Here is a 12,443-nt window from a genome sequence, read left to right as displayed (position 1 = left end):
GGAAAGTAATATAGTCACATGTTCTAGGGATTAGGATGTGGACATCTTTGGAGGGCCATTATTATTATTATTATTATTTTAATTTAAAAAGAAACAGTGTCTCATTATGTTGCCCTGGCTGGTTTGAACTCCTGGGTTCAAGTGATCCTTTTTCCTCAGGCTACCAAAGTGTTGGGATTACAGGTGTGAACCACTGTGCCGGCCTGGAGGCTATGGTTCAACCTGCAACAATCTGCTGTCTGTTCCCAAAGTTTTATGTCTATCTCAACTGCATTGACCCCATTCTTCAAAACTCTCAACCCATTACAGCAATCAACCTGAATCCAAAATCTCATCCAAGTCTTATCAGGTCAAAAGTTTCATTTCTCATCACGTAAATCATCTAATTTAGGCATGGGTGAAGCTCTGGGTATAGTCCAGTGTGTGGCACAATTTCTCTCTATCTGTGGACCTATGAAGCTAGCAAACAAATTATCGGCTCCCAAAATACAAAATGAAACACACTCCACCAGGTTAACAGTTATAGAGATTCCCATTCAAAATGAGGGAAGAATGAAAGAAACAAGGAGTCTCTGGTCCCAAACATTTTATAAATCCAACCAGAAAAACTCCATCGGTTTTCAAGGCATGACTCTCGGCTCTGCCTTCTGAGCCTATAAGGTCTGCTCTCACAGCTATCTTTCCTTTTTCATGAGGGGTAATACTTGTTTGCAGCTGTAGTTTCATCTGCCTGTTTCCTGTCTGTAGAATTTTGGGGATCTGACAGCCTTCTTTCATTCTCTTCTCTCTGTCCCTTTCAGGTCAAGCTGGCAGTGTTTTGGGGGACATACCAATCTTAAAAGCCTTGTGAGTTTCCTGTGTATGTCACATGGACTTACTCCATTTGAACATCAGGCCAAATCAAGCCTATTGCCTCTTTTTGTAAATGAAGTTTTATTGCAACACAGACACACCTACCTGTTCATTTACGTATTGTTGATGGCTATTTACATAATATAACAGAGTGAAGGGTTGCAACAGAGACGGTGTGGCTCACAAGCTGAGACTCTTTACTATCTAGCTCTTTGCAGAAAATGTTTGCTGATGACTGGCCCAGAGCCAGAACTCAAATAAGTGGTAGTTTTTAAACAAATAACAGACTTGGGTGGGTTGCAAAAGTGGGGCCACTTGGAGGTAGTGAATATTTCAGACATTGTGTGGTAGGTGTGAGGAGAAAAGTGAGAAGAGGTTAAGAGACAAAGGAAGAGGAAGTGAGAAGCTATGGACTTCAGAAGTAACCTTGATCTTCTTGGAAAGTTGCCTTGGAAGCCTGGGGCCAGGGTCATTAAGCAGCAAGATTACCATGAAGGAAAAGAGTGAACCAAAAGAAAGTAAGGGGAGAAGTACAAACTGGGCTCAATTGTGACAGAAAAGAAAAATCACACCTAGAATGTGAGGGATGCAGTACACTGAGTCCCTTAGTACAAAAGAACCACATTGCCTCCTCATCATCCTCCCTCTGAAAAGAAGCCTGCTGTGCACACCTATGGGACAGCATTTGCTTAATTCTATGTGCCAGCGGCAGCTTCCCAATAAGCCTTCTCTCCTTCACTTTTGCTCCGTGGAAATGAGAACATACCGAGAGTGACGTTTGTGTGTGGGTTTTGGCACTTTCACAAAAAGCTTGATTAGCCTTATTTAGAATATGATTACTCTTTCAATCCCTGTGCATAAATGGATTTCAGGTGACCATGCCTGTCACAGGCCCTTGCTCGCCTGGTTACTGACTTGAGGTGTTCTTTGTTTTAAACAAAGCAGGACAAATAAAGAGCAAACACCCACTCGGGGCCCTAGACGTTCATAGAAACTGATTTCCCCTTAAAAATCAGCTCACTTTGGGAGTTGTAAATAGGAAGAAATGAACCATTTAAGAGAGAGTCTTTGAGACTACTGCCTATTGGAATGGAACCAGTTTGGGGTTTGGGGTGGAGGTGGCATGTCAAATTTGCGGTTACTTCCTAAACACACACAAACTGTTTCAATATCAGATTTGAATATGCTACAACTGCCCCCCCCCAACCCCTTGCCCAGCAGTCTTTCCCCCCATAAACAGCTAAGCCAAGAACCCCAGGACAATTTGCTCTCTGTATTGATAGACTATCTGGGGTTTCTAAAGCAGGCGATGTATTCTATTTCAGGAAATCAGACCAAATAAAAATCATTCCAATTAAAAAGCACCACTGGGCAAGTAGAACAGCAAGCGCCCACCTCACACAAAACAGACCAACCGCAAAGTGCAGCCTTTCATAGATGTTGTTGATGGCAGAGTCACTGCCTTAGAGCCTCGAGTTTATTCAATGGGATAAAAGTTGCCTGGTAAATTGAGCTGAGAGGATTTTTTTCCCAGAAGGCCATCACAAGGCATTTTGATGTACTTATCATTTACAAGAGCCCAGAGGACTAGAGGAATGTGAAAGTGATTTTGATTTCAAATACTATAGAACCCAGTTATTATACAGCTTATTAATACTGAGCTTCAAATAACCATCAGATATATTCTGAGACACACACATACACATACACACATACACATACACACACACACACACACACCCTCTGTACAGGCTTGTAATATGAGGCCTGTGATGGTGGTGTCTCATCTTATTTAGGGAGTTGGGTTCTAAATTTCTACACAGATGAAAATTGTGTACGGTTAAAGTTGCATTTGGAAAATCCCTTCAAATGCCCACTAGCACAGTGAGATGCTTGCACTGTGGGAGGTAGGAAGTAAATCTGACTGCTTCAGTTCTCACGTGCCTCTTGCAGGTGAGGATAGGCAGAACCAACACCCTGTCAGCCCTCTTTCTCACTCTTCTTGCTGAGGGCATGGAGATGAATTCACTTTAGTCAACTGTATAGGTTATATAACTTCACTTTGAACAGGTCACCCCCAGGAGGGTTAGTCCCCTCTACAAATACAAAAGCCACTTGTGTCCTTTTTCTAGGAAAACTTCCTCACTACCTGGTAAGGAAGACCCTCAATTGTCTCATCCACTAAAAACACTCCCAGTGTCTTCCATCCCTTTTCCTTCCTCTTTCTCTCCTAAAAAGACTGACCTGGGCTTTTGAAAATTGGTTAAGCCTTCTCTCCCTCTCTCTTTTCTCTCTTTCTCATTAGCATTTCCAAGTGTAATATTCAAAGCTTCCAATGGGGACAATGCCCTGAAATTTCAGACAGCTCCAAAGGACTCCTTCCCACGCTGATGTAGGCACTTAAGTGTTGAATTAGCAATTTCCCAGCACAACCTGAATTCTAGAAGTTAGATGTCACAAGTGGATTGATGAACTTTATTATTCAGACTTTTTAGTTAAAAGTGCCAGAAACCAACTCAAAGCTTAAGTAAAATGGGGAAGTTTTTTTTGACTCATGCGAGTGAAAATTTGCATGTGGTATTGGCCTTGGGATGCTAGTGAATCGAACGACAAGGATCTATTTTCCCTCCCCCTCCCTTCCTCTTTTCCACTGTCCCTTCCTCCCTCCCCATCTCTTTTTCCTTCCTTTCCCCTTTCTCCCTCCTCTGCGCAGTCTTAGCTTCTCTTTTCTCTGTAGGTTGGGGCTGATTCCCTCTTACAAGAGGACTCCATTCATTTTAGGGTTGGGTGAACTGCATGCTTCACTCACATCATCACATCTTAGGGTCATCTGAGGAAACAGTGATTTCTCTCTTCTGGCACCCACAGATGTGTCAATAAAAAGAGTCAAATTCTGTAAAATATTTGAAGAGATTTATTCTAGCCAAACATGAGTGACCAATGGCCTGTGACACAACTCTCAGGAGATCCTGAGAACATGTGCCCAAGATGGTTGAGCTACAACTTGGTTTTCTACATTTTATGGAGATGTAAGACATCAATCAATACATGTAAGATGTATATTGGTTCGGTCTGGAATGGCAGGACAACTGGAAGCGGGAGGCTCACAGGTCATAGGCAGATTCAGAGATTTTCTGATTGGCAATTGGTTGAAAGAGTTATTATCTAAAGACTTGGACTCAATAGGAAGGAATGTCTGGGTTGTGATAAGGCACTGTAGAGACCAAGGTTTTATTGTGTAGATGAAGCCTCCAGGTAGCAGGCTGCAGAGAGAATAGATTGTTAATGTTTCTTATCAGACTTAAAACATCTGTTCTATCAGTCTTAAGGTTGAGTTGATGTTAATGCTGGTCAGGTGAGCCTGAATTCCAAAAGGGAAGGAGAGTAGGGTGAAGCAGGTCTGACTCCCTCTTCCCATCATGGCCTGAAACTAGTTTTTCTGGTTAACTTTGGCATTGGCCAAGAGATGGGGTCCATCAAGATGGTTGGGAGGCTTAGAATTTTATTTTTGGTTTACAGATGAATCCCAGACAAGGATTCTGATAGGCTGGTCTGGTCACAAGCTTCCTCAGCCCAGTCACAGGAGCTGAAGGGAGAAGACACTAGGGTTGGCCAGACCTCAATCTCATGCCCACCCTTGTGGCTTACGGGAAGACTGAGGAGTTTAGCAGCCTGACAGACACCATATAGTAGTATGCAGTGTGCCAGGCGTGGTGGCTCACGCCTGTGATCCCAACACTTTGGGAGGCCAAGGTGGGCAGATCTCCTGGAGTCAGGAGTTTGAGGGCCAACAAGGCAAGACCCTGTCTCTACTAAAAATACAAAAGTTAGCTGGGTGTGGTGATGTGTGCCTATAATCCCAGCTACTCAGGAGGCTGAGGCAGGAGAATCACTTGAACCCCGGAGGTGGGGGTTGCAGTGAGCTGAGATCACAGTACTGCACTCCAGCCTGGGCAATGGTGTGAAACTCTGTCTAAAAAGCAGAAGAGGAAGAAGAAGAAGAATAAGAAGAAGAAGAAGAGGAAGAGGAGGAGGAGGAGGAAGAGGAAGAAGAAGAAGAAAGAAGAAGGAGGAGGAGGAGGAGGAGGAGGAGGAGGAGAAGGCGGCAGTGACAAGCATTTTCCCGAAGAAAGATGAAGGGAGAGTGCAGGTACAAATATAAAGACATGAGCGCTGAGTGGAAGAAACCACAAATATTCATCTCAGGTTCCTAAGAAAAATCAGAAAAAAAACCAGACCATCTCACTCCTACCATCATACATTCAACCAAACATCCCAGTGGGCCTGCAGATAGAGCTGACCTTACCAGCACTGTGTATGATATTATCTTGCAGCTAGTATCAGTCTTAGCAACTGGCCCCAAATAGTCATCTCTGAGCAGTGATCCACAACTTGGAGAAGGCATGAAAACTATGTTTCTCTGATTTGAAAATCTGCTCACTTTGTAAGTCAGGATTTTGCAAGTTTTCTAATTATAGTGGTTTACCCTTAAAGTAAAACAAAACCTAAAAACCAATGCCATAATTGCATGCCATGCTTGAAGCAATTACTTTTGGCAGCTCCAGGCACCACCTCCGTTCTCCGTCATCCATCACAGTGTGGATTGAATGTCTGCAGAGCAAGCATTCTGCTGCCATTCCAGACCAAAAGTCATGCTAATCTCTCTGTCTGTTTTTTCCCTATCTTTCTTCCTCCCTCTTTTAAAGTCTTGTCCCTAGACAAGCAGCATCAGCATCTCCTGGGAACTTACCTGAAATGCAAATTCTTGAACCCCATCCCAGACCTGCTGAATGTGAAAGAGAAAGTAGAGGCAGCGGCAACCTATATTTTCGCAAGCCCTCCAAGTGATCCTGACACACCCTCACGTTTGCTGAAACCCATCTTATGTAATACCCTATTGTCACACTGACCTCAGAACTATGCACACATATGCTTCCTCTTTTTGTCTCCGGCTCAGAAACTCCCCATGGTCCAGAAAATAAATTACATACTCAGTTTAGCCATTCAAAGACCTTGGCAATCTCATTTTCCTAACTTATTGTTTATTAATGTATTCATTGTTATGAATCTTATTTATTTATTGAGCATTTAGAATGAGCCAAGCAGTAAGCAAGGTCCTTAATATACCTTGTGTATTAGTCAGCTCAGGTTGCCAAAACAAAATACCATAGTCTGGGTGGTTTAAACAACAGGCATTTATTTTCTCACAGTTCTGGAGGCTGGAAGTTCAATATCAAGGTGCTGGTTGATTCCAGTTCTGGTGAAGGCCCTTTTCCTAGCTTGTAGACTGCTGCCTTCTTGTGGTGTCCTTGTATGGTAAAGAGAGAGAACTCTCTCTCTCTTTCTCTCTCTGTTTTTCCATCTTCTTATAAAGCCACCAATCCTATCATGGGGGCTCCTCTCCCATGACCTCATCTAGCCTTAATTACCTCCTGAGAGTCTTATCTCCAAATTCGTCACACTGGGGGTTAGTGTGTCAATATACTAATTTGGGGGGTATGCAGTTCAGATCATAGTACGTTGATTTATGTAAACCTTCCAACAAGCTGTGAGATAAGAATCACTGAGCCCATTGGCCGTTGAGGAAACTGAGGCTTAGAGAAGCTCGGGAAGCTCCCTAAGACCAAAGTTAGTAGGGGGTGGTGCCAGAGTCCAATCCTGTGGAGGCATTCTTCCTCCCACACAGCATTGGTCCCACGGCCTGTTCTCTCCATTATTCATGGCTGCCCAGGTGTCCAGACATGCCCCTACCTTCCCTCCTGGACACTTGGCTCAAACCACCCCCAAACCTGGATCTCCTCTCTGGGCTCCTTTGTCTAAATGTATTGAGTCCTGGAAAACAAATCCATCTTTACCAGCTTCCCTGATAAGAATCATTTTCTTTTTCTTTCCTTTCTTTCCTTCTTTTCTCCTTTTTGCAGCAAGTTTTTCATTCCTTTTTTTTTCTAACATTATTCTCAGGGCTCCTCTGCCCCTCCAAATTATCTTTGCTCACCCCAAGCAGTGCACACCTCTCTAAGTTCCTTGCTAACTTCACTTCCAATAGCTCAAGGGAGATCCCTATGGAGCATTATTGATTACAGTGATTATTAGTGTTCTAAATATTTTGGAAATGTCCACCACATTCTAGCTACTACAGGTTTCTGCAGACACCCAAAGTCTTATTTGGAAAGAGCTGATGACCCAGAGTCAGCAGATTGAAACTCAAAGCAAAAGGTTTATTTGGCCAACAGTTTTCAAATCCTTTCTGTCTCTTTCTCTTCCTTTTTTTTTTTTTTTTTTTTTTTTTTTTTTTTTTTTTTTTTTTTTTTTTTTTTTGGGATAGCAGAATCAAATGAAGCAATGATAGAAAAAGGTAAGTTGGAAGGAATAATGAGTGGTGTCCTCACTCCCAGTGGTCAGTTCTAATGTCAGTGTGACAACAGAGTAGTATATAAAGCAGAGGTTGGCGAACTATAGCAATGCACAACAATGACCTGGAATGCTTGTGAAAACACGACTGCTGCTGCACCCATTCCTCCTTTCAGATTAATGAGAACTGGATGGGGCCTAAGAATATGCATTTCTAATAAGTTTCCAGGTGATGTCAATACTGCTGGTCCAGGGACCACACTTTGAGAACCACTGACCTAAAAGGCTTCCTTACCCTTGTTAGAGATTTAGAAATAGACAAGCATATATATATCACTAAGATGCTTTGGCTATGGTATGAGTAAACCCACCTGAATGTAGTTTAGGCAGTAAGGTATCAAAGCAAGTCTGAAGGCAGTATCCATGGGTAGCTCAGCCAATGACTGACTTCAATAAGGATTAGCCTCTCTCTGTCTTTCTGTCCTGCCATCCTCATCATGTTGGCTTTGTTCTTGGGCTTGCCTCTTCATTATTCCAGAAAGGCTGAAGGCTGCCACTGTTCCAGGTATCACATGTGAACCCAGAAACATCAGTCTGAAGAAGAGATGGGGTTTTCTTCCTTGTGGTTGTTTTTTTTTTTTTTTTTTTTGAGACAGAGTCTTGTTATGTAACCCAGGCTGGAGTGCAATGACACAATATTGACTCACTGCAACCTCCACCTCCCAGGTTCAAGCAATTCTCCTGCCTCAGCCTTCCAAGTAGCTGGGATTACAGGCATGTGCCACCATGCCCAGCTAATTTTTGTATTTTTAGTAGAGATGGGGTTTCACCACGTTGGCCAGGTTGGTCTCGAACCCCTGACCTCAAGTGTTCCACCTGCCTTGGACTCCCAAAGTGCTGGAAATACAGGCATGAGCCACTGTGCCTGGCCCATGTGTCTTTTTATTCAGGAGGAACGACTCTCCCAGAGGCGCCCAGAGGATATCCCATTAAATCCCACTGGCTATAATAGTCATGTCTCCACAGTTGCTGGCAAGGGTAATGGAATTACCATGATCTGGTGAGTCCAAATGATATTCCCTTCCTGGGGCCAGGGAGGTGCCTCTGACTGCCTCCCTGGCCCACCAGCGGATTGTGGGGAGGAGAGAGAACAGGCCGTGCAGGCCTACAGAACATTGAAGCAGCGGTGGCGGCTCCATGGGGAGTGACCCCACCTCACTTCCCGGAAGAAGCCAGAGTCACAGCTGTGATGGAGAGACCCGGGGCCTGGCCATGCTCCTGGGAAACTGGCACCAGGAGCTGCCACACCTGGGTGGGGAGAGGCAGGCAGATTCTTTTCCCNTCTGAGTCGCAGCCCAGGTACACCTTAGGAAGGGCTGGATCCCATTACCCTGTCCCTGAACACCACTTACTGAGACAGCTGATGAGGCTGGCTCAGTGTGTGATGGAGGTCCCCTGGGAGTTAGCAGAGCTAAGTGCATAGCACACATCAGGCAAAGCAGGCCAGGGATGGTCAACTCTTGAAGTTAGGCAGCTAAAAGAAGGTTGGAAAGGTCCTTGGGTGAGGCAGTTGACTGTGTCAGCCACAATCACCTATTCCTTCTCTGCAGATGCCACTAGGAGAGAAAATAGACACAAGGAGGTGAGGGGAAGAAAGTATGGGTCAGGGCTTCCTGGGACATTGCATTGAAGGATGTCTGCGTTGGACATCTGCACTTTTCCTACCCAGTGTCCATCCCCTCCTATCTCCTAACAGTACCCAATTTTCCTCTGGGGAACCACTCCACCCCGATTTGGGTGGCCTTGGTGGGTCAAGCAAAGTGCACTGACTTCACCTGGCCTTACCCATCACCCAAGCCTGGCCAATCTGAGTTTCTTTCCTGGGGATTTCAACCTTAAGCAAAGCAACACAAGAGCAGAAAACATTTGGAGTGGGCCGGTGTCCTCCCCTCTCTGGAAACAGGAAATAAGCATCCCCCACTTACAATCCTCCTCCTCTTCCTCTCCTCTTTTAGCTAGCATGTGCAGGTGCTCTGTGGGAAACTTTACATGCATGGTCTCAACTAATCCTAGCAACAGTCTTATGGGTGACTACCATTACCTCCATTTTACAGATGAAAAACTGAAGCTTTAAGAACTTTAAGGATCACAGAGCTAGTAACTGGTAGATCTTAGATTTGAATTTATACCTATCAGATTGCGAAGCCCTGTTTTTCTTGTTCTCCCAGAATATCAGGAGAAAATGAGCCCTCCCCAGGCAGCACTGTGAAATGGTTGAAGGTCTTTTATCTTCTCTGTCCATATACGTGGGAGCCTTAGCGCCTACACTGCTGTCTAATCTAGGCTTGTTAGGGCTGGGCAGTGTTTCACAATCCTCCCAGATAGCTGGCAGTAAGATGTAAATAACACTCATAGGGGCCCTCACAGACAGCTGCTTGGAGACAGTCTGTGTGTAATATGGATAGAAAAAGCACTGCTGATAGTATCTGAACCTCTGGATCTGGCAATACCTGAAGTCCAGACTCGTGAACTTCATTTTTGCTTAAGTCAGTTTGAATTGGGTTTTATTGCTTACAACTGAAAAAGTTTTAGCCAGTGTTTCTTAACCATTTTAAAAACTGGAGGAAAGCAGAAGTGGCTTCACTAGAGAAGCTTTCAGCATGGAGACGGCGCAAGCTGGAGGTGGAGCAGCAGTGCCCAGGGCACCAGTGGGTCCTGGGAGTCCCCGGCGGGTGCAGCGGCGGCACCAAGGGCAGCTGCTGGGAAAGCAGCACCCAGTCCCGTGGTCCGGGCTTTGCAGCAAAGAGAAGAAAGTGAATTGCACGCCCAAGAACCAGGACGAAGAGGAGATCCCTTTCTGGCTCCGGGAGATTATGGGGAGCTGCCAGAAGATGAAAAACCCAATCAGTAACAAGAAGAGGAAGAAAGCAGCCCAGGTGGCCTTCAGAAAGACATTGGAGAAGGAAGCAAAGGGAGTGGAGCCCGACATCACCATCCCCAAGTTCAAGCAGAGGAAAGGGGAGTCTGACTAGGCCTATATCCAGCACATGCAGCAAGAGGTCCAGCACATGCTATTCCTCAGCAAGAACCAGGCCACCCGGCAGCCACTCCTCTCCAGGCAGCTCCCAAGGAGAAGTCTGAGCTGAAAAAAGCAAAAAAAGCATTCCAGAAGCGACGACTAGATAAAGTCCAGCAGAAAAAGGAGGAAAAGATGGCAGACAGGCTGGAGCAGGAGTTGCTCAGAGACACGATGAAGTTTGGTGAGGTTGTCCCGCAGCCTCCAGAGCTGACTACCAGGCCTGGGAGGAGCATAAGCAAGGACCAGCCTGGCAGGAGATCGCAGATGCTGAGGATGCTTCTGAGCCCTGGTGGTGTGTCCCAGCCTCTGACTGCCTCCCTGGCCTACCAGCAGATTGTGGGGAGGAGAGATAGGAGGCCGTGCAGGCCTACAGAGCATTGAAGCAGCGGCTGCTGCACGGGGAGTAACCCCACCTCACTTCCCGGAAGAAGCCAGAGCCACAGCTGTGATGGAGAGACCCGGGGCCTGGCCATGCTCCTGGGAAACTGGCACCAGGAGCTGCCACACCTGGGTGGGGGAGAGGCAGGCAGATCCTTTTCTCTGGCCATGCCAGCAGCGTGGGCTGAGGCCTCCAGGTACTCTTTCACACATTGGGCATCAGCGGGTCCACATGTTGCAAGGGGTGAGTGCCCGATGGACTAGGGCCAAGGCCTGGTTGATGGTTGGCCTGTGGGGCCCAGGGTCACTCACAGTTGCGTCTTTGTTCTGAACATCCATTCTGAGTCGCAGCCCAGGTACACCTTAGGAAGGGCTGGATCCCATTACCCTGTCCCTGAACACCACCTACCGAGACCGCTAATGAGGCTGGCTTGGTGTGTGATGGAGGCCCCCTGGGAGTCAGCAGAGTCAAGTGCACAGCACACATCAGGCAGAGCAGGCCAGGGGCAGGGAAGATGCACCCAGGGTAGGGCCAGTGGACACATCTGGACCATCTGTGAAGGCTCTGCAAGGGACCGTGACTACAGGCCAGTTGTGAGTGGTCCCCTGCAGAGGCTGCCCACTCAAGGTTTGGTTGGGGTGGAACGTGATGACAGCACTTACACCAAGAAGGTTAGAACGGGGGCCAGGCATGGTGGCTCACGCCTGTAATCCCAGCACTTTGGGAGGCAGAGGTGAGTGGATCACCTGAAGTCAGGAGTTCAAGACCAGCCTGGCCAATATGATGAAACCCTGTCTCTATTTAAAATGCAAAAAAGAAAGAGAGAGAGTGAGAGAGAGGGGAGAGAAGGAAAGAGAAGGGAAGGGAAGGGAAGGGAAGGGAAGGGAAGGGAAGGGAAGGGAGGGAAAACAGTGTTGTCACCTACATGACAGGGCTCTGAAAGAGCTGGGCAGGCCCAAAGTGGCTTGAGAAAGTAAAGGAAGGATCCAGATTTGGGCTCAGGGTCACAGAGCGGGGCCTAGGGGGAGTTCCTGCTGAGGGCAGGGTCTTTCCAGGCTCCAGTCTCCACCCCGAGCCAAAGGAGGGAGAGCCCAGGCTATCAGTATCTCCAGATGAGGGCAGAAGGGAGAGGCTTAAACCCAAGTCACAGATCTAACAGTGGAGTCCGACTGCCCAGCACCATTTGGAAAGTGAGGAGCGCCTCTGCCCAGCCACCATGCAACCCTCCAGGTGTGAAGTGGCAGCCTTGTGTGTGACCTTTCTGCCCTCCCCAAGTTTGCATTTTCGACATTAAAGTTTACTTTCAAATTAAAAAAAAAAAGATCCCCCCCAGGATTTTTTTTTTTTTTTTTTTTTTTGAGACAGAGTCTTGCTCTGTCACCCAGGCTGCAGTGCAGTGGCGCGCTCTAGGCTCACTGCAAGCTCCGCCTCCCGTGTTCACACCATTCTCCTGCCTCAGCCTCCTGAGTAGCTGAGACTACAGGCACCCGCGACCACACCCGCCTTATTTTTTGTATTTTTAGTAGAGATGGGGCTTCACTGTGTTAGCCAGGATGGTCTCGATCTCCTGACCTCGTGATCTGCCTGCCTCAGCCTCCCAAAGTGCTGGGATTACAGGCATGAGCCACTGTGCCCAGCCACCCCCAAGATTTCTTAGACAATTTTTTTCCTTATTGTCTGTTCCCTTCATCATGAAACTTTAGTACCACAGATATACTCTGTATCTGTTTATGTACAGTATGTATATCTTTGCTTATACATAAAAAGTAATTTTTTTTCATT

General features: G+C 46.5%; 1 long non-coding RNA gene and 1 pseudogene across 3 annotated transcripts in view; one reads left to right on the top strand and one right to left on the bottom strand.

Moving 5' to 3' along the window:
- Positions 1-7,777, bottom strand: part of LOC108542245 (uncharacterized) — a 44,423-nt gene extending 36,646 nt beyond the window's left edge. For all 3 annotated transcript variants that reach the window (XR_001889204.1, XR_001889202.1, XR_001889203.1), the window contains exon 1: positions 7,575-7,777. This is a non-coding gene — a long non-coding RNA (uncharacterized LOC108542245). The remainder of the gene's footprint in view (positions 1-7,574) is intronic.
- A 623-nt stretch (positions 7,778-8,400) lies between these two features.
- On the top strand, positions 8,401-11,387 carry LOC108542227 (coiled-coil domain-containing protein 137 pseudogene; annotated as a pseudogene).
- The last annotated feature ends 1,056 nt before the right edge of the window (positions 11,388-12,443 follow it).

This window comes from Rhinopithecus bieti, unplaced genomic scaffold, assembly GCF_001698545.2.
Source record: "Rhinopithecus bieti isolate Rb0 unplaced genomic scaffold, ASM169854v2 scaffold_21542, whole genome shotgun sequence".
Classification (NCBI taxonomy): Eukaryota; Metazoa; Chordata; class Mammalia; order Primates; family Cercopithecidae; genus Rhinopithecus; species Rhinopithecus bieti.
The sequence above is the reverse complement of the archived record's forward strand: the minus strand, read 5'-3'. Positions and strand labels throughout refer to the sequence as shown.